This window comes from Bufo bufo, chromosome 6, assembly GCF_905171765.1.
Source record: "Bufo bufo chromosome 6, aBufBuf1.1, whole genome shotgun sequence".
NCBI lineage: Eukaryota > Metazoa > Chordata > Amphibia > Anura > Bufonidae > Bufo > Bufo bufo.
The window spans coordinates 403,672,751-403,693,289 of NC_053394.1; the positions used below are offsets into that span (position 1 = coordinate 403,672,751).

General features: G+C 46.7%; 3 protein-coding genes across 10 annotated transcripts in view; 1 reads left to right on the forward strand and 2 right to left on the reverse strand.

Moving 5' to 3' along the window:
* The window catches only part of LOC121004457 (oocyte zinc finger protein XlCOF6-like), a 1,031,731-nt gene that overhangs the window by 589,881 nt on the left and 421,311 nt on the right, over nt 1-20,539 (reverse strand). The gene's annotated exons all lie outside the window — the stretch shown is intronic.
* The window catches only part of LOC121004526 (gastrula zinc finger protein XlCGF66.1-like), an 818,554-nt gene that overhangs the window by 303,800 nt on the left and 494,215 nt on the right, over nt 1-20,539 (reverse strand). The window lies entirely within an intron of this gene.
* Nucleotides 16,147-20,539, forward strand: part of LOC121004478 (oocyte zinc finger protein XlCOF7.1-like) — a 1,216,478-nt gene continuing 1,212,085 nt past the window's right edge. For all 3 annotated transcript variants that reach the window (XR_005779720.1, XM_040436718.1, XM_040436719.1), the window contains exon 1: nt 16,147-16,266. The gene's annotated coding sequence lies outside the window, so the exon portion shown is untranslated. The remainder of the gene's footprint in view (nt 16,267-20,539) is intronic.

Here is a 20,539-nt window from a genome sequence, read left to right on the forward strand (position 1 = left end):
TTCCAATCTCTTCTGGTTTTCCCTCTGTGATTAATCAACTCTTATAAGAAGACAATATACATGTCATAATTATAGTCATTTTGTTAAAAGCTGGATTCCCACATTACGCTGCTTGGGCAGGAAAATGACTGAACAATTCTTTATCTTGTATAATATATTACACATTACTTACTCTGCATGATCTCCTGGCCGCTTCCCTTATCTCAGGAATGTGTTTGTGTGAAGGCGGGGGAAGTGGATTTCTATAGCTCACACTAGAAATAGATACATACAATTCTTATCCATTAACTGATGCTGTCTGAAGTCCACGTGGAGACGTTCTTTTTTATGGTAAGCATTAGTCTATCAGATTGTTAATAAATGTGGAAATAATTAGACTGTCATTCTGGAGAACCAGTAGCCCTGCCTCCAATTTCCAGCAATCCACAAATCTCCAGAAATCAATAACGCTTTCTGAGGGTTTTTGCTTACATGTTACGGCTACTGGGAGTGAAGACTTTTGTTTAAATACCTCTATCATGTGTTTTTCTATCTCCTTTCTGCATATAATCTATATCTCATGAAGGGTTAGGTTCAAAATACGGTCAGGCGGCAGTGTCGCCTAAGCATAGACCCTTGACCATGTCCATGTGATATATGCTATTGTCTCCTTCCCTGGAAAAGGGGTCTACTGCTTCCATTGCCTCTGTCCATTCTGCCAAATTATCTACCCATGAGTTAACAAGGTAATACTTTGTAGGACTGACTCGGGCAACATATTGTTTACATGTTTCTCCTGGTTCTGGTTTAGGGTATTCTATCTTAGATTTTTTTAGTTATTTTTTGACTACCCATTATTAAAACTTATTTTCTTACAAAAATAATTCAAAACACAGAATGTTAGTCTTGGGACGACAGCTGTACACTTACGACCCAGCTTATCACTCAAATCAAGCTGTTAAACCTTCTGTTTCCTAAACAGATCTTTTACGGGACTCCCTGAGCCCATTGAAGTGCACTTTCCTGGTTACTGGATTCCCTGAATCCTTTCTGTTCCCGGGACAGATTTTTTACGGGGCTCCCGGAGCCCTCTGAAGTGCACTTGTCTTGTTACTGGATTCCCTGAATCCTAAGGCAAAAACTCCCTGAGTTTATGCTTACTGTATCCCTGACACAGTACTTCGATGTCTATCTAAGGGTCCCTTATGTACTTACTTGAATCGAGACGTGGTCAGTGCCCCCGGAATGGCCTAAAGGACAAAAATCAGTGTCTCTTCTTACCAAACATCAGGGATGACCTTCCCAATTCCGGACGAAAGCCCCTAAATTGTAAGGAAATATCCTTATATTCCCCTTAATGTGTACCCCAGGTACAAGACTTCGGTATTCAGCTTGATTTGATCCTTATCTGACGCCAGAGAGAGTGATAATGAAGCAAGACAGACTGCTGTGTAGTTTCAAAATGACTCTGAATTTTATTATCCTTGTGACACATATATATAGTACTCAATGACGTGATGTTTAAGTTAAACAGTAACACATGTTTTTAGCCAGCTAATTATCTTTATCTTCTACCAGAGTCCAAGGCTATCCATACATACGAGAAAAACCTCTTAGTAATAGCTTATCATATGGACTTTCACCTATTATGTGTCCATGCTTACGTAATATATTAATGTATGGGACATGATGTAATATAAACTTATATAAAAATAGGTTTTGAACTGTAATAGAACCTATCACTCACTACCCCAGCACATCAGACTCCAACATCCAAACCTTCAAAAGCAACCTGAAAACCCACCACAAAACATGCTATAGATGAGTAATGATAATACAACTCACTATTTGGTATATTCATACTGTCTTCGTTATTCTTCATACAGATACATTTTACCAGCAGGAATACAATAGTATAGATACTGTTGTGGTCTCCATAGGTATCATTGTGTCCGAGACAAAAGGTTTCTTATAGCTAAAAAATTTTGCTTTTAATATGGCTTTTATGCCCCTCCCACATGCCTCAGATTGGAGCTAGGAGCTTCCAAATTTGATCTGTGGAGAAATTAGCGACACCTGCTGCTTCCTCGATTTGCATAAACTTGTCCTTTTTGGTGTTGCAATTTCAGTGATGAGGAGTGTTTTTTTTTTTCTATTTATACTTGTGACCTCCAACTTTTTCATGGTTCATAGATGTGCACACTTGGAGAACATTCACTAAGGTCAATGCTCTTTTTTGCTGGTCTACTTTGCATAAAAATTCTAGTGTAAAGGTATATAGTTTTATGGTTTTTGCCAAAATGAATTAATGTGTTTGTCATTTTCCCCTTTTTTTCTGCTCAAAAATCAAAACACTAAGCAGAGATGTATCCATATTTATTTTAAGGAAGCACCATTTTTATGAGCAAATTAATGTTCTAAATTAAGTATACCAAGAGTTGCTGTGGATGATAGCAAACAATTAGGCCGAATTAGTAAATGTGTCACAATCTGAATACTCATTTTTTAATATAAACTCTAAGCAGAATTGTTAACACTACATGAGGTCCCACAGGGTTGGCTAGTTTTTGACCTATTCTTCTACTTTCTATGAACTCTGAGTCAACAGTTCATACAATTAAAGATGAGCAAATTTCTTAATTTGTTTCTATTGATTCGGTCATCATATTCAGTTCAATCCAAATAAAAAATGATCCCTTTTAATTGGAGCAGCAGCACAGTATAAAACATGATCAACATGGCAGAAGACGTGTGGTTTTGTAGGGGTAGTAGTAGCGGCAGCAGCAGTACAGTATGGAAAGTGATGAACAACACAGGAGATGTGCAGCTGTGTAAGGGTAGTAGTAGCGGCAGGAGCAGTACCCTATAGAATATGATGGACAGGCAGGGGCATCATTCAGTTAATCATTAAACCTATAAAATTACAGGTGGTAGCGCTTCATACTGAAAAGATTTTGTTCCTGGTCCTCTCAAGTCTGTCTCATCCTGGGACGTCCGTGGCTTTATATTCATGGACCTGTTCTTTACTAAAGGTCCGGAGAGGTGCTTATTTGGGGACAGTCCTGTCTTGGGAGGTGTATTTCTTCTGCTCAGCTGGCGTAGTCGCCTCAGGTACCACCCAATCTCCAAACTATCATGCTTATGTGAAAGTCTTTGACAAGAAAGAGGCTGAGATGCTACCTTCTCACAGGCTGTATGACTTCCCTATTGGTTCCGGGTTCCTCGCCTCCTTGTAGGTGCATCTATACCCTGTCACCAGCAGAGACTCAGTCTATGTCTGAGTCTATCAAGGAGATCCTCGACAGAAGATTTATCCGCACATCTTCCTCTCTGACTGGTTCAGGTTTGTTCTTTGTAAAGAAGAAAGATGGCTCCGTACATCCATGCATCGACTACAGGGGTCTTAACAAGATCACCGTAAAAAATAAGTACCCTCTTATTCTTATTCCTGAATTGTTTGACCACCTCAGTGGAGCTCAAGTATTCTCCAAATTAGACCTTTGTGGGGCCTACAACCTGATCAGGATTTGTCTGGGGGATGAGTGGAAGACTGCCTTTAGCACCCTCGATGGTCATTACGAATATCTGGTGATGCCCTTTGGGCTAAGCAATGCCCCTGCAGCGTTCCAAGATTCATAAACTTCAGAGACTTGCTAATCTTCAGAGACTTGCTCTATTCATTTGTTGTCAAAAGCTGTCAAAAATGAAAGGTGGAATCTGATTGGTTGCTATGGACAACTAAGCCAGTTCTACTTTACACCAGTATGCTAAATGACCCCACAAGTTCGAGAAATGTATCTTTGAGCAGTCTTCACTTTCATTCCTAGGATACATAATATCTGTTATTGCCGTGCAGATGGATCCCGAGAGGCTGTCAGCTATTTTAAAGTGGCCTCGTCCTTCTGGTTTAAAAACAATCCAGAGCTTCCTGGGATTCGCCAACTACTATCGCCAGTTTGTGCCCGCTTCTCGTACTTGACAGCTCCCATCTCTACCTTGACCCACAAAAGAGCAAATCCCAAGAATTGGACAGCTGAGGCTAAATTAAAGCAGGCCTTCTCTGCGGCTTCGGTTCTCCATCGTCCTGATGCTAACAAGTAATTCTATCTTGAGGTGGATGCATCGTCTCTTGGAGGTCCTTTCACAAAAAACTTCCTCGGGTAAGATAGTGAACTGTGGATTCTTCTCCAGGGCCTTCTCTGCTCCTGAGCGCAACTACTAGATTAGGGACAGAGAGTTGTTAGCCATCAAAATGGTACTGGGAGAATGGTATTACCTTCTGAAGGGAGCATCTCATCCTATGGTAATCTACACCGTCCACAATAATCTGACCAGGTGGTCCTTATTCTTCGCCCATTTTGACTTCGTTCTTCATTTCCGTGCCACAGAGAAAAATATCAAAGCAGATGCTATCGACTGGGAGGAAGAGCACAAGTTGTCTGAGATTCCACCCGGAAAGACTTTTGTTGTGCAGACCCTCAGAAAGCAAGTTTTACTTTGGGGTCATTCCACAAAAATTGTAGGTCACACCGGACAATGAAAGACTTTCAAGTTCTTTGCCCAACTATATTGGTGGCCATTAATACGGCAAGAAGAAAAAAAAACGGATGGCAGACAGGCCCAAGTAATTTAGTACAAAATGTATTTGCCAAGAATCTAAAATTTACAAAAAAAGGCGTAGCATTAACACCAGAATATTTTCTATAATTATGGCATTATTGTACGTTATTTGTGTTTGCAGAATGCTGTTACATTGTGTTTTTCTTTCTTCGTGTTTCTAGCCATGGCGGCGTGCACCTGCTGGGATGTGCTGACTGACAACCTTTTTTTGCAGTTTGTACGGGAGATGTGACTGACCCCAGTTAGTCTTGCACCTTGACTAGCCTCTCTGCCCCATAGGCTGATTTTAATTAGTGTAAGTATAAGGCCTAGTTCACACGAACTAGTGTGATCCGTGGCCGTATTGCGGCCCGCAATACACGGCCACGGTTCCGTGTGCATTCCGCATCACAGATGCGGACCCATTCACTTCAATGGGTCCGCAAATCCAGAATTGCGGAACGGCCGCACGGAACGGGACCCCTCGGAAGCACTACGGAGTGCGTGGGGTTGCTTCCAGTACTTCCGTTCCGCAAAAAGATAGAACATGTCCTATCTTTGTGTACGGAGTTCCGTGGGGTTGCTTCCAGTACTTCCGTTCCGCAAAAAGATAGAACATGTCCTATCTTTTTGCGGAACGGGCGGATCGCGGACCCATTCAAGTGAATGGGTCCGCGATCCGATGCGGCTGACCTACGGTCGGCGATCGTGCATTGCGGCCCGCAATTTGCGGGCCGCAGCACGGCCACGGGTCACACACGTTCGTGTGAACTCGGCCTAAAGCTGTAGCCTGCTCTCATTGCATTCATTGGAAGCTGTCTGGCACCAGGAGTGGGCCTCAGCATGCACGTTGGTACCTGCATTCCCTGGATTTAATGGAGGCCATTATGGCACCAAAAATGATAAAAAGCAGAGTGGACCCAGTATGAATGTGGGACTTGCACTCCCTTAATTTTATGGTGGCCATTATGGCACATAACAGGTAGAATTTAGTGTTAGGTTCCCGTCTTATAGAGATCGCAGACGGGCCCAAATGGTTTTGTACAAAATGTATTTGCCAAGAATCTCAAATTTAGAAAATAAGCGTAGCATTAGCACCAGAATATTTTCTAGAATTATGGCATTATTGTACTTTATTTGTGTTTGCAGAGTGCTGTTGCATCGTGTTTCTAGCCATGACATCGTGCACCTGCCCATTGGGATATGCTGACTGACTCCCTTTTTTTGCATTCTATGGCAAGATATCAAAAAGTTTGTCGCTGCCTGTCTGTCATGTGCACAGAATACAACCTCCAACCACCGTCCACCAGGCTTCTTACTTTTTGAGGCTATGGATTTTATTACTGATCTACCCTTGTCCTCTGGGTGTTCTGTGATTTGGGTTGTGGTGGATAGTTTTTCCAAAATAGCGCACTTCTGCCCTCTGCCTAATCCTGTTTCTGCTCCACAACAGCAGATATATTTGAACACATTTTGGCCTCCATGGTTTTCCTCATCGTATTATGTCAGATAGAGGTGTGCAGTTCAAATCTAAGTTCTGAAGAGCTCCCTGTAAGCTATTGAATGTGTGGACTTCACTTTGGCTTATCCTCCTCATTCTAATGGTCAAGTGGTCAATCAAATCCTGACCAATTTTTTGCGACACTTCACCAACCTCCATCATGATGACTGGGCCGAGCCATTACCTTGGGCTGAGTTTTCGTTTAATAACCATGTCAGCGAGTCTTCCAAGAAGTCACCACTTTTTTGTTGTTTACATTCAACAACCTAACAGCCCATTCCCGGTGTCCTCTACTTCTGGTATCCCTGCTGCATATACAACTTCAAGAGAGTTCTCTAAAATATGGGAGGAGACCAGGGCAGCTCTGAAAGAGGCTTCTGTGCGCATGAAAGAGGCTGCTGATAAAAGACGAAGAGATTCTCCTAAGTTCCGTCCTAGTGATAAAGTGTGGCTTGCCTCCAAATATATCAGGCACAAAATACCTTCTTACAAATTGGGTCCACGCTTCATCGGTCCATTTAAGATCCTCGAACAAATTTATGACGTTTACTGCAAGCTTAAGCTGCCTTCCACATCTCCCTGCTAAAACATGTCATCCTGAATTGTTTCGTCAAGAAATCTGTTTCAGCTCCTGTTGCGGTCAGTGAAGAGAATGTCTATGAGGTGAAAGGTATTCTGGGGATGAAGAGGTAGAACCCTGTTTCTTGTGGTTTGGAAGGGGTTCGGCCCTGAGGAAAGAATTTGGGAAGCAAGAAAGAACATCAATGCCCCTCTATTTTTATTTATTTTTTTGGTCTAGGGCCAGGCCTGAGCAGAGGGGGTGTGCGCCCAGCACTCTGTGCCTGCGCTGCTGCCCCTTTACATGGGCATGGGCTCCCTCACTCCCTCCTGCTGCTATACTGCGTGCTGACAAGTGCGGGCAGAAGGTAGCTTAAACTGTTGTATCTGGGCTCCATGCAGGAGTTTCCTTCCTGCTTAGAGTCCTGTCCTGTTAGGATGTGCACGGGTTTGTCTCTCCTTTTGTGAGGCAGCACGTACACGCCCTCCATCTCCCCAGTCAATGGCTGGGTTGCAGGATGTATTTAAAGGTGCTTCCTGCCCCAGGAATGTGCCTGAGCAATTATGGTCACTAGCCAGTCTAGTTCCTTGTGTGAAGGTGCTTTACGGTGTACCGGACCCTGCTTCTCAATTAAAAAGACTTAGCTTGATTGCCGCCTTCTTCTGACCTTGGACTTCGATTACAGACTTTGCTTGGTCGCTGCCTGCCCCTGACTATGTCTTTCCCTTTGGTATCTCTGATCCTAAGGTCAGCTGCCACTGACCCGGGGACTGCTTTGAAGTGGTACCTGGTAACTACCCTAACGGCCCAAGCCTATCTATCCTCACCATCAGATGCTCTAGTGAAGATCAGGTAATTAGCGGTCAGTGACGCAGTGGGTCCACACCCGCTTGCATAACACCATAGAGCAGTGAATGAGCAGAGAACAGAAAGGGCCTTCATGGTCAGATATGCCGTCGACAGGTGTCTTCTCAGCAAAAGCTGTAGCAAGCTGAGTACAGAGCATATCCTGGGAATACACTTTCGGAAGCATGGAAAAAATCCCCTATTTTAGTTTGTCCCTCCCCTGTTCCTCTGATAGGCTGCTGGCACTAGGCCAGCGCAGGCGGCATGCTGACGTCATCGCGCCGCCTGAGCCGTACAGCGCAGGACACAGGCCGGAACAGGCCTGCATCGCATCGCTGACATGGAGGTAAGTATAAGTGTTTTTTTTTGTGTGTGTTTTTTGTGTACAATACTGGCGGCTACTGATATGAGGGGGGGCTCTGGCTACTGACACATGATAGGGAGGGCTCTGGCTACTGGCACATTATAGGGGGGGGCTCTGGCTACTGGCACATTATAGGGGGGGGCTCTGGCTACTGGCACATGATAGGGGGGGCCTATGGCTACTGGCACATGATAGGGGGGCTATGGCTACTGGCACATGATAGGGGGGCTTACGGCTACTGGCACATGATGGCGGGCTCTGGCTATGATAGGGGGGGCTCTGGCTACTTGCACATGATAGGGGGGCCTATGGCTACTGGCACATGATAGGGGGGCTATGGCTACTGGCACATGATAGGGGGGGCCTATAGCTACTGGCACATGATAGGGGGGCTATGGCTACTGGCACATGATAGGGGGGCTTACGGCTACTGGCACATGATGGCGGGCTCTGGCTATGATAGGGGGGGCTCTGGCTACTTGCACATGATAGGGGGGCCTATGGCTACTGGCAAATGATAGGGGGGCCTATGGCTACTGGCACATGATGGGGGGGCTCTGGCTACTGGCACATGATAGGGGGGGCTCTGGCTACTGGCACATTATAGGGGGAGCCTATGGCTACTGGCACATTATAGGGGGAGCCTATGGCTACTGGCACATTATAGGGGGAGCCTATGGCTACTGGCACATTATAGGGGGAGCCTATGGCTACTGGCACATTATAGGGGGGGCCTATGGCTACTGGCACATTATAGGGGGGGCCTATGGCTACTGGCACATTATAGGGGGGCCTATGGCTACTGGCATATGATAGGGGGGCTCTGGCTACTGGCACATTATAGGGGGGCCTATGGCTACTGGCACATTATAGGGGGGCCTATGGCTACTGGCACATTATAGGGGGGCCTATGGCTACTGGCACATGATAGGGGGGACTTTCGCTACTGGCACATGATAGGGGGGGCTCTGGCTACTGGCACATGATAGGGGGGGGCTCTGGCTACTGGCACATGATAGAGGGGGCACTGGCTACTGGCACATGATATGGGGGGGGGCGGCTCTGGCTACTGGCACATGATATGGGGGGGCTCTTGTTACTAGCACAAGATGGTGGGGGGCTCTTATTACTGGCACATGATTGGGGGTATCTATGGGGCACTTCTTACTGGCACATTATTGGTGGGCACTATAGGGGCATCTACTGAGGCCACAAAGAAGGGGTATTTTATATGGGGGCTCTGTACAGTAGCATTTTATACTGTGACACATTATGGTGGGTACTATGGGGAAGGGGGAGAGGAGTACTATGGGGGCACTAAGAAGGGGTATTTTATACTTGCAAATTATGGGGGACACTGAGGGCATCTACTGGGGCACTAGGGCATTTTATACTGGTACATTATAGGGGCACTAGGAGGGAGAGGAGCACTATGAGGGAATTTACTGGGGGCACTATATAGGAGTATTTTATACTGGCACATTATGGGGGCACTATGGGGACATTAGCTCAAGGGGGTATTTTTTGCACTGTCACATTAAAAGGAGAATTATTTCTACTAGGGGGGGGGGGTGGGGCGGGGGCATTATGGTGGGCTTTATTAGTCCCCTATGGTATGACCCCCTAGTAGCAGCACCAGCCTCTCCCTGCTCTGCTATCCCTCTGCCCCTTCTCCAAATCCTTATTATGAAATCTTTCTCATTAGGATAAAACACATCAGCTCCACCGAGCCCCCGGCCAAAGTGTGGAAGTGGCGTCCAAGATCCCCAAGGGCCAAGCAAAGTAATTGTAAGTTTTCATGTGAAATATGTTTATGTTATACACATATAGCCTACACTGTGCCCCACAATATACAGTATACCGCTACACTGTGCCACACAATATACAGTATACCCCTACACTGTCACACAATATACAGTATACCTCTACACTGTGCCCCACAATATACAGTATACCTCTACACTGTGCCACACAATATACAGTATACCGCTACACTGTGCCCCACAATATACTGTATACCTCTACACTGTGCCACACAATATACCTCTACATTGTGCCACACAATGTACAGTATACCTCTACGCTGTGCCACTATAGTGGGCTCAGCATGCATGTTGGTACTTGCATCCCTGGATCCGATGAAAGCTGTAATGGCACCGGACGGGGTTAAAAGCAGAGTGTGCTTGGCGTGCATGCTGTACCTGCGCTCTCTGGACTTTGTGTGTCTGTCATGGCCCACAAACAGGTAGGAACTAGTGTTAGGGACCACTCATGGAGGCGACCTTGACGTGGTGAGTGGCTTATTACGCTTTGGCCAAAATGTACACCAATGCCTCATCCAGCATAGAGGCAGGGCAGAATGCTGGTTGCAGAGTGCTATTGCATTTGTGTCTTTTTCTACAATATACAGTATACCTCTACACTGTGCCACACAATATACAGTATACCTCTACACTGTGCCACACAATATACAGTATACCTCTACACTGTGCCACACAATATACAGTATACCTCTACACTGTGCCACACAATATACAGTATACCTCTACACTGTGCCACACAATATACAGTATACCTCTACACTGTGCCACACAATATACAGTATACCTCTACACTGTGCCACACAATATACAGTATACCTCTACACTGTGCCACACAATATACAGTATACCTCTACACTGTGCCACACAATGTACAGTATACCTCTACACTGTGCCACACAATGTACAGTATACCTCTACACTGTGCCCCACAATATACAGTATACCTCTACACTGTGCCCCACATATACAGTATACCGCTACACTGTGCCACACAATATACAGTATACCGGTACACTGTGCCACACAATATACAGTATACCTCTACACTGTGCCACACAATTTACAGTATACCTCTACACTGTGCTACACAATATACAGTATACCTCTACACTGTGCCACACAATATACAGTATACCTCTACACTGTGCCCCACAATATACAGTATACCGCTACACTGTGCCCCACAATATACAGTATACCTCTACACTGTGCCCCACAATATACAGTATACCTCTACACTGTGCCCCACAATATACAGTATACCTCTACACTGTGCCCCACAATATACAGTATACCGCTACACTGTGCCCCACAATATACAGTATACCGCTACACTGTGCCCCACAATATACAGTATACCGCTACACTGTGCCACACAATATACAGTATACCTCTACACTGTGCCACACAATATACAGTATACCTCTACACTGTGCCACACAATATACAGTATACCGCTACACTGTGCCACACAATATACAGTATACCTCTACACTGTGCCACACAATATACCGCTACACTGTGCCCCACAATATACAGTATACCGCTACACTGTGCCCCACAATATACAGTATACCTCTACACTGTGCCACACAATATACAGTATACCTCTACACTGTGCCACACAATATACAGTATACCGCTACACTGTGCCCCACAATATACAGTATACCTCTACACTGTGCCCCACAATATACAGTATACCTCTACACTGTGCCCCACAATATACAGTATACTGCTACACTGTGCCACACAATATACAGTATACCTCTACACTGTGCCCCACAATATACAGTATACCTCTACACTGTGCCACACAATATACAGTATACCTCTACACTGTGCCCCACAATATACAGTATACTGCTACACTGTGCCACACAATATACAGTATACCTCTACACTGTGCCACACAATATACAGTATACCTCTACACTGTGCCCCACAATATACAGTATACCTCTACACTGTGCCCCACAATATACAGTATACCTCTACACTGTGCCACACAATATACAATATACCACTACACTGTGCCACACAATATACAGTATACCTCTACACTGTGCCCCACAATATACAGTATACCTCTACACTGTGCCACACAATATACAGTATACCTCTACACTGTGCCACACACTATACAGTATACCTCTACACTGTGCCCCACAATATACAGTATACCTCTACACTGTGCCCCACAATATACAGTATACTTCTACACTGTGCCCCACAATATACAGTATACCTCTACACTGTGCTCCACAATATACAGTATACCTCTACACTGTGCCCTACAATATACAGTATACCTCTACACTGTGCCCCACAATATACAGTATACCTCTACACTGTGCCACACAATATACAGTATACCTCTACACTGTGCCCCACAATATACAGTATACTGCTACACTGTGCCACACAATATACAGTATACCTCTACACTGTGCCACACAATATACAGTATACCTCTACACTGTGCCCCACAATATACAGTATACCTCTACACTGTGCCCCACAATATACAGTATACCTCTACACTGTGCCACACAATATACAATATACCACTACACTGTGCCACACAATATACAGTATACCTCTACACTGTGCCCCACAATATACAGTATACCTCTACACTGTGCCACACAATATACAGTATACCTCTACACTGTGCCACACACTATACAGTATACCTCTACACTGTGCCCCACAATATACAGTATACCTCTACACTGTGCCCCACAATATACAGTATACTTCTACACTGTGCCCCACAATATACAGTATACCTCTACACTGTGCTCCACAATATACAGTATACCTCTACACTGTGCCCTACAATATACAGTATACCTCTACACTGTGCCCCACAATATACAGTATACCTCTACACTGTGCCACACAATATACAATATACCACTACACTGTGCCACACAATATACAGTATACCTCTACACTGTGCCCCACAATATACAGTATACCTCTACACTGTGCCCCACAATATACAGTATACTTCTACACTGTGCCCCACAATATACAGTATACCTCTACACTGTGCCCCACAATATACAGTATACCTCTACACTGTGCCACACACTATACAGTATACCTCTACACTGTGCCACACAATATACAGTATACCTCTACACTGTGCCACACACTATACAGTATACCTCTACACTGTGCCCCACAATATACAGTATACCTCTACACTGTGCCCCACAATATACAGTATACTTCTACACTGTGCCCCACAATATACAGTATACCTCTACACTGTGCCACACACTATACAGTATACCTCTACACTGTGCCACACACTATACCTCTACACTGTGCCACACAATATACAGTATACCTCTACACTGTGCCCCACAATATACAGTATACCTCTACACTGTGCCACACAATATACAGTATACCTCTATACTGTGCCACACAATATACAGTATACCTCTACACTGTGCCACACAATATACAGTATACCTCTACACTGTGCCCCACAATATACAGTATACCTCTACACTGTGCCACACAATATACAGTATACCTCTATACTGTGCCACACAATATACAGTATACCTCTACACTGTGCCACACAATATACAGTATACCTCTACACTGTGCCCCACAATATACAGTATACCTCTACACTGTGCCACACAATATCCAGTTTCTTCTGTATGAACGTCCACAAATTAAATTGTTTAATTGTTTATTGTTTTTCTCCCCATTTCACCTAGAACCGGCCCTGTACTCAATAGTTACATCTTTGCTTGCTGCTAACGATATGACTGTCAGTACATAAGCAATTAAGCACTCAGTCTTCACCCCACACTGTCGCCATGCTTTTGGACCACCCTGTAGTTACATACACGGCACTGCTACATGGACATGACATACAGACATAGAGCTACATTCACATTCTAAATCATTATATGTACATAACACACCGCACTCTTCTCCATGCACATTATAGAAACAGGCCTCTATCAGGCTGGGTTCAGACTGCGCTTTACCTCCCGCTAGGCTTTCCTTCAGGGGAATACAAAACAATATTCAGATGTATACGGCGTCAGATCCATTCACTTCAATGGGGTCTAAAGGATTTGTATTTCTGTTGTATTCGGCTTTCTGTTCACTTAAAGAGGACCTTTCACCAGAATAAAACCTCTAAACTGACTAACATAGCCAGGCTATGAGCTGAGCGCTGTGATTGGCCAGCGCTACAGCATAGGAGAAAGAGACACCGTCAGGTTCCCCTGGGTGGAGCCTAACTATGAGGATACCGGAGGCTATAACCGGAGAACGGAGCGGCGCCCGGGGATAACAGTAAGTGCAGGGGGATCCCTGGGCGCCGCTCTACACGTCTGTATAGTCAGTTTAGAGGTTTTATTCTGGTGAAAGGTCCTCTTTAAGGCTCCATTCACACAGCCGCAATTCCATTCCGCATTTTGCGGAACGGAATTGCGGACCCATCCATTTGTGCGGCCCCGATCCGGAATTGCGGACCCGCGCTTCCGGGTCCGCAATTCCGATCTTGAAAAAAATAGGCAATAGCGGTCAAGAATAGGCATATTCTCTTAGTGCCGGCAATGTGCGGTCCGCAAAATGCAGAACACACATTGCCGCTGTCAGTGTTTTGCGGATACGTGGGTCCGCAAAACACACATGGATGTGTGAATGGAGCCTTAGGCTTTCCTTCAGACACAACAGAGCGGTAGACTACGCTGTTCTGTATACACTGTGCTACAGGCACATAGTACACACACAAACATACATACACATCACACAGAGACAGCTCTGCTACATACACATCACACAGTGACAGCTCTGCTACATATACATCACACAGAGACAGCTCCTCTACATACACATCACACAGAGACAGCTCCACTACATACACATCACACAGAGACAGCTCTGCTACATACACATCACACAGAGACAGCTCTGCTACACACACATCACACAGAGACAGCTCTGCTACATACACATCACACAGAGACAGCTCCGCTACATACACATCACACAGAGACAGCTCTGCTACATACACATCACACAGAGACAGCTCCGCTACATACACGTCATACAGAGACAGCTCCTCTACATACACATCACACAGAGACAGCTCCGCTACATACACATCACACAGAGACAGCTCTGCTACATACACGTCACACAGAGACAGCTCCGCTACATACATATCACACAGAGACAGCTCTGCTACATACACATCACACAGAGACAGCTCCGCTACATACACGTCACACAGAGACAGCTCTGCTACATACACATCACACAGACAGCTCCGCTACATACACATCACACAGAGACAGCTCCGCTACATACACATCACACAGAGACAGCTCTGCTACATACACATCAGAGAGAGACAGCTCTGCTACATACACATCAGAGAGAGACAGCTCTGCTACATACACATCACACAGACAAAGCTCCTCTACATACACGTCACACAGAGACAGCTCCACTACATACACATCACACAGAGACAGCTCTGCTACATACGCATCACACAGACAGCTCTGCTACATACACATCACACAGAGACAGCTCTGCTACATACACATCACACAGAGACAGCTCTGCTACATACACATCACACAGAGACAGCTCCACTACATACACATCACACAGAGACAGCTCCGCTACATACACATCACACAGAGACAGCTCCGCTACATACACATCACACAGAGACAGCTCTGCTACATACACATCACACAGAGACAGCTCCGCTACATACACATCACACAGAGACAGCTCCGCTACATACACATCACACAGAGACAGCTCTGCTACATACACATCACACACAGACAGCTCTGCTACATACACATCACACAGAGACAGCTCTGCTACATACACATCACACAGAGACAGCTCCACTACATACACATCACACAGAGACAGCTCCGCTACATACACATCACACAGAGACAGCTCCGCTACATACACATCACACAGAGACAGCTCTGCTACATACACATCACACAGAGACAGCTCCGCTACATACACATCACACAGAGACAGCTCCGCTACATACACATCACACAGAGACAGCTCTGCTACATACACATCACATACAGACAGCTCCGCTACACACACACTGTAATTCCATCCTGATGCTACACATAAGCCTCTCCTCATCCAGTGGACAACGACCACAGCAGAGTGCTGAATACACTGAGCACCACCTGGTCATGTGATCCCCTGACTCCTCCCACACATGGTCACAACATCATCACAGGTCCTTTACCTCCTCCAGCAGCACATCCTGGAGCCTGACTCCACCTACATGATCACATGGTCATGACATCATCACAGGTCCTTTACCTCCCCAGGCAGCACAGCCTGACTCCTCCCACACATGGTCACATGGTCATGACATCATGAAAGGTCCTTTAGCCCACTAGTCTCCCCCATACATGTAGTGTCCAGAGGTGCAGGTATGTGTCCAGTCACCGCCATCCTCTGTCAGGATTACTGGGGCAGGTAATGACTGGAGTGTATGGGCTGCCGGGAGGTGTAGGTCATGTGACTCTGGGACGTGTGGTGATGACGTTAGGTAAGTGCTGTGATATCAGGTTCCCTTACGTCCTAACCAGTGGCACAAATGGGGTATTCTGCCCCTGTGGACTGGTTAGGACAGGTGGAAGTTTAATGAAACAATCAAAAAAACACTGACATGCACACGCCCTCCCTGCCCCCAATAAAGAGGGGTGTGACCCTCCAACCCATGTGTTTTTTTCTGTCCTGCGGACAGGACGGGACGGGTGGTGCACTCCTCCATCCCTGCGGTGGAGAGAGTGTTTGTTTGTTTTTTCCCCCCTTTTTTTGTTTGAATCTCGGGGGTCTTGTGTGTTCCCTTGGGAGCTGCGCCGCTCCTCCGATGCGGCTGGGGATGTTATAAGGCCGTGGGAGCCTTTAAATGCTTCGGGGTCCCTCTCTGGGTCCAAAATATAAAGTTTTCTCTTTTAGTTTTTTCTTTTAAATTAAAGATATAAACTCTGAGGTTTACCCTGCCCCTTTGTGGGCGGGGCTCCCTTTTTTGGCACCAACAACCCTATTTAAACTGGATGAAGCTCCAGGTTCAGTCTCCTGGAGCGCAGCTTGCTGTTAACCTTGAGTGTGGTTTGGTGCTAGAGTGTTGTTACCACTGTGCTGAAAATCTTCTTTGTGCTGATTTATGTAGAGCTTGCTAGGATCTTCTGGGTAAAGATCCTGAAGCTTGCGATTAAGCGCTGTTTTCTTGAATTTTGCTAAATTCATGTCTCTTTTTAATTTTCAGCCATGTCGTCTACCGGTGACTGTGAGCGAGAGCCCAGCAGGAAGTCTGCGGGCAAGAGGCGCCACCTGCAGTGCCATGACTGTCAGATCGTCCTGGAGGACTCTTACGATTTCTCCCAGTGCCCATCCTGTAGGGCCAAGACCCTTCCCCAGCTGGAGCCTTCTGTCCACGACATGGTCGATTGGGTGAAGGGGTACATGGAGTCCAACATGACCCAGGTCAACGCCTCCATACAGGAATTGAAGAGTGCCCTGGTCTCCAAGCGTCATCGTCCCTCCTCCCCCCATCGTGCTATGGAGGTCTCGGGGGGGTCAGGAGGCGAGGGAGGGTTCAGCCTCTTCCTCCTCCTAATGAGGAGGATGGATTCGCATATTTTTTTCCGCTGGAGAAGGCCCAGCGACTACTAAAATCCGTCCGGTCGGGGGACCAGGACGTTGATCCGGGGGAAGCCTCATCCTCTGCCTCTAGGGGGCCTAGGGCCTTTAAAGCAGATGATTCTCTCCTGTCTCTGATGAAAACAGACTGGAGAAAGCCAGAGAAAGGTCCAGTGTTGACCAAAAGGTTCAAGGCGGTGTTCCCGGTTAAAGAGGATCAGGTATCGTCCTGGGGGCCTGTCCCCAAAGTGGACATGGCGATAGCAAAATTATCCAGAAGGACCCTGATCCCTTCAGACGACGGGTCAAGTTTGCTGGACCCGATGGACCGGAAGGCGGACTGCGCCCTTAGGCGCGCTTACTCCTCGGCCTCCGCTTCCGCCTCAGTCGCAATTTCCTCGTCCGAAGTGGCGAATTTTATAAAATCTAGATTTTCTCAAATCCAGTCTGACCTGGACCAAGGGGTCTCTAGGGACGACATTCTGGCCTCATGTAAGACGGCCAGCCTAGCCATTGACTTCTTGTGTGACGCAGCTCCACAACAACTGAAGCTGGCATCCAAGACCATGGCTCTTTAAACCTCGGGCAGGCGTCCGCTTTGGTTGAAACCTTGGAAGGCCGATACGACCTCAAAACATAACCTCTGTGCCATGGCATATGAACCCGGCAAACTCTTTGGTGCAGAGCTTGACCATATAATGGAGGGGCTGTCGGACAAGAAGGGCAAGTCCCTTCCCCAGCAGTCCTTTCGTGGTCGGGGCAGGGGGTATAGTTCCAGAGCGGAACCGCAACCCAGACCCCAGAGGAATTGGGGTTCCCGTAGAGGAGGAAGATCCTCTCGGGGTTCTAGACCCCCCCCAAGAAGTCCTCGGCGCTCTGATTGCGGGCCTCCTCGAGGCTCTTGGTATTTAGCCGGTCTGACTGGAGATCTCGGGCTCCCTTCTCCCCACATTCCCGTAGGCGGCTGCCTACAGCACTTTCTACCTTGTTGGCAGGATCATATCCAGGACAATTGGGTCCTGTGTGTAATTTCTCATGGCTACCTTGTAGACTTGAGCAGTTTGCCTCTGGACAAGTTTGTCCAGACAAGGCTTCTTCCCAGCAACAAGCAAAAGATTCTAGAAAGCTACGTGCTAGAATACTTCCAAAGGGGGCCTTAGAGGAGGTTCCTCTCCAAGAGAGGGGAACAGGTATCTACTCCCCAGTTTTCCTGGTACCCAAGAGTACCGGTGGTTGGAGGATGATTATAGATCTGAGGTTCTTCAACCGTTTCATAAAACAAAAGAAGTTCCGTTTGGAAACTATCCAGTCAGTGACCAATCTTCTTATGCTGGGAGATTTCTTGGCAACCTTAGACCTCAAGGATGCTTATCTCCATATTCCCATCCATCCTGGGTCCAGAAGATTCTTAAGGATCGCGGTAAACATCGGGGGGGTCCTAAAACATTTTCAGTTTGTGGCCCTCCCATTTGGGATTTCTTCAGCCCCACACACTTTCACCAAAGTAGTGGTCTCTGTGGTGGCCGCACTAAGGCTTCAGGGCCTGAGCATAGTTCCATACCTGGACGACTGGCTCCTCAGAGCTCCTTCCCAAGCGATCCTGTCCCAACACATCCAACAGGCTGTTACATTCCTACATCAGTTAGGATGGATAATCAATTGGGACAAATCCCAACTTCAACCAGCCACCTCAGTAAGGTTCCTGGGGTTCATGGTGGATTCAATCAGGATGACAATTCATCTCGCTCCCGAAAGAAGGCAATCCGTGCAACAAACGGCCCGTTCTCTCTCTGTACCAAAACAGGTAACGATTCGAACGTGGCTGAGGATGTTGGGACTAATGTCTTCAACCGCAGAGGCGGTACCTTGGGCATTATGGCACCTACGTCCACTTCAGTCGGAAGTATTCGCCAAGTGGAATCACAGTCCGGTGGGACTCAATTCCGTGCTCTCCCTGCCTTACAAAGTCCGATCCTCTCTGAGGTGGTGGTCCCACCTCACGGACGGCAAGTCCCTGATCCAACCCTCTTGGATCATACTTGCTTCAGACGCATCCCTAGTAGGCTGGGGTGCGCATCTTCAGGACAAAACAGTCCAGGGAACTTGGACACCTCAGGAGAGGTTATTGTCATCGAATCTCCTGGAGATCAGAGCAATCAGACTGGCTCTTCTTCATTTTGCTCCCATCATTCGAGGGAAGGCAGTGAAGGTACAGTCAGACAGCATGACCGCTGTACTGTATATCAACAAGCAGGGAGGCACGAGGTCACAAAGTCTCCTGAGAGAGATAGGGGTGATTTTGGATTGGGCAGAACTGAACCTCACCCACTTATCAGCCGTTCACATTCGCGGAGTTCACAATGTGATTGCGGATCGTCTGAGCCGAGGTCTTCCAACCGGAGAATGGTCACTTCATCCAGAGGTCTTCAAGGAGATAACGCTCAGGTGGGGCATGCCAGAGATCGATCTCATGGCAACGAGGTTCAACACCAAGGTGGAGAACTATTGCTCCCTTTACAGGGAGGACAACCCGGTGGCAATAGATGCGCTGTCAATCCCATGGAGGTTCAGGCTGGCCTACACCTTCCCTCCAATTTCCTTGATACCAAGGGTCTTGATGAAAATCAGGCAGGACCAAGCGTCAGTTATCGCCATTATCCCATATTGGCCGAAAAGAGCTTGGTTTACCCAACTCCTACAGATGAGTCGGGGTCAATTTCTGAGGCTTCCCCCAGAGAGAGTACTGGTGTCGGGGGGCACCCAGGTCTCCTCAAACCTTCAAATGTTCAACCTGACGGCCTGGAGGTTGATCAGTCCCTTCCAGGGATAGAAGGGCTATCGGGGTCTGTCTTGAGAACCCTGGAGCACTCCAGATCAGAAGCTACCAATAAGGCCTACTCTAGAATCTGGAAGATCTTTTCATCCTGGTGTACAAGACATCAGCAAAGATCCGCTGAAGCTTTCATCCCGATGATCCTCCAATTTCTTCAGGACGGTCTGGACAGGGGGCTATCACCAGCTACCCTTAAAGTGCAGATTTCAGCAATCTCTGCTTGTCTCAACAGAGCTATTTCTCAAGACCCCCTTATCAAGAGGTTCCTGAAGGGAGCCTCAAGATTAAAGCCTACAGTAATCAGACCTATCCCGGCCTGGGATTTGTCGGTCGTGCTCAGGGG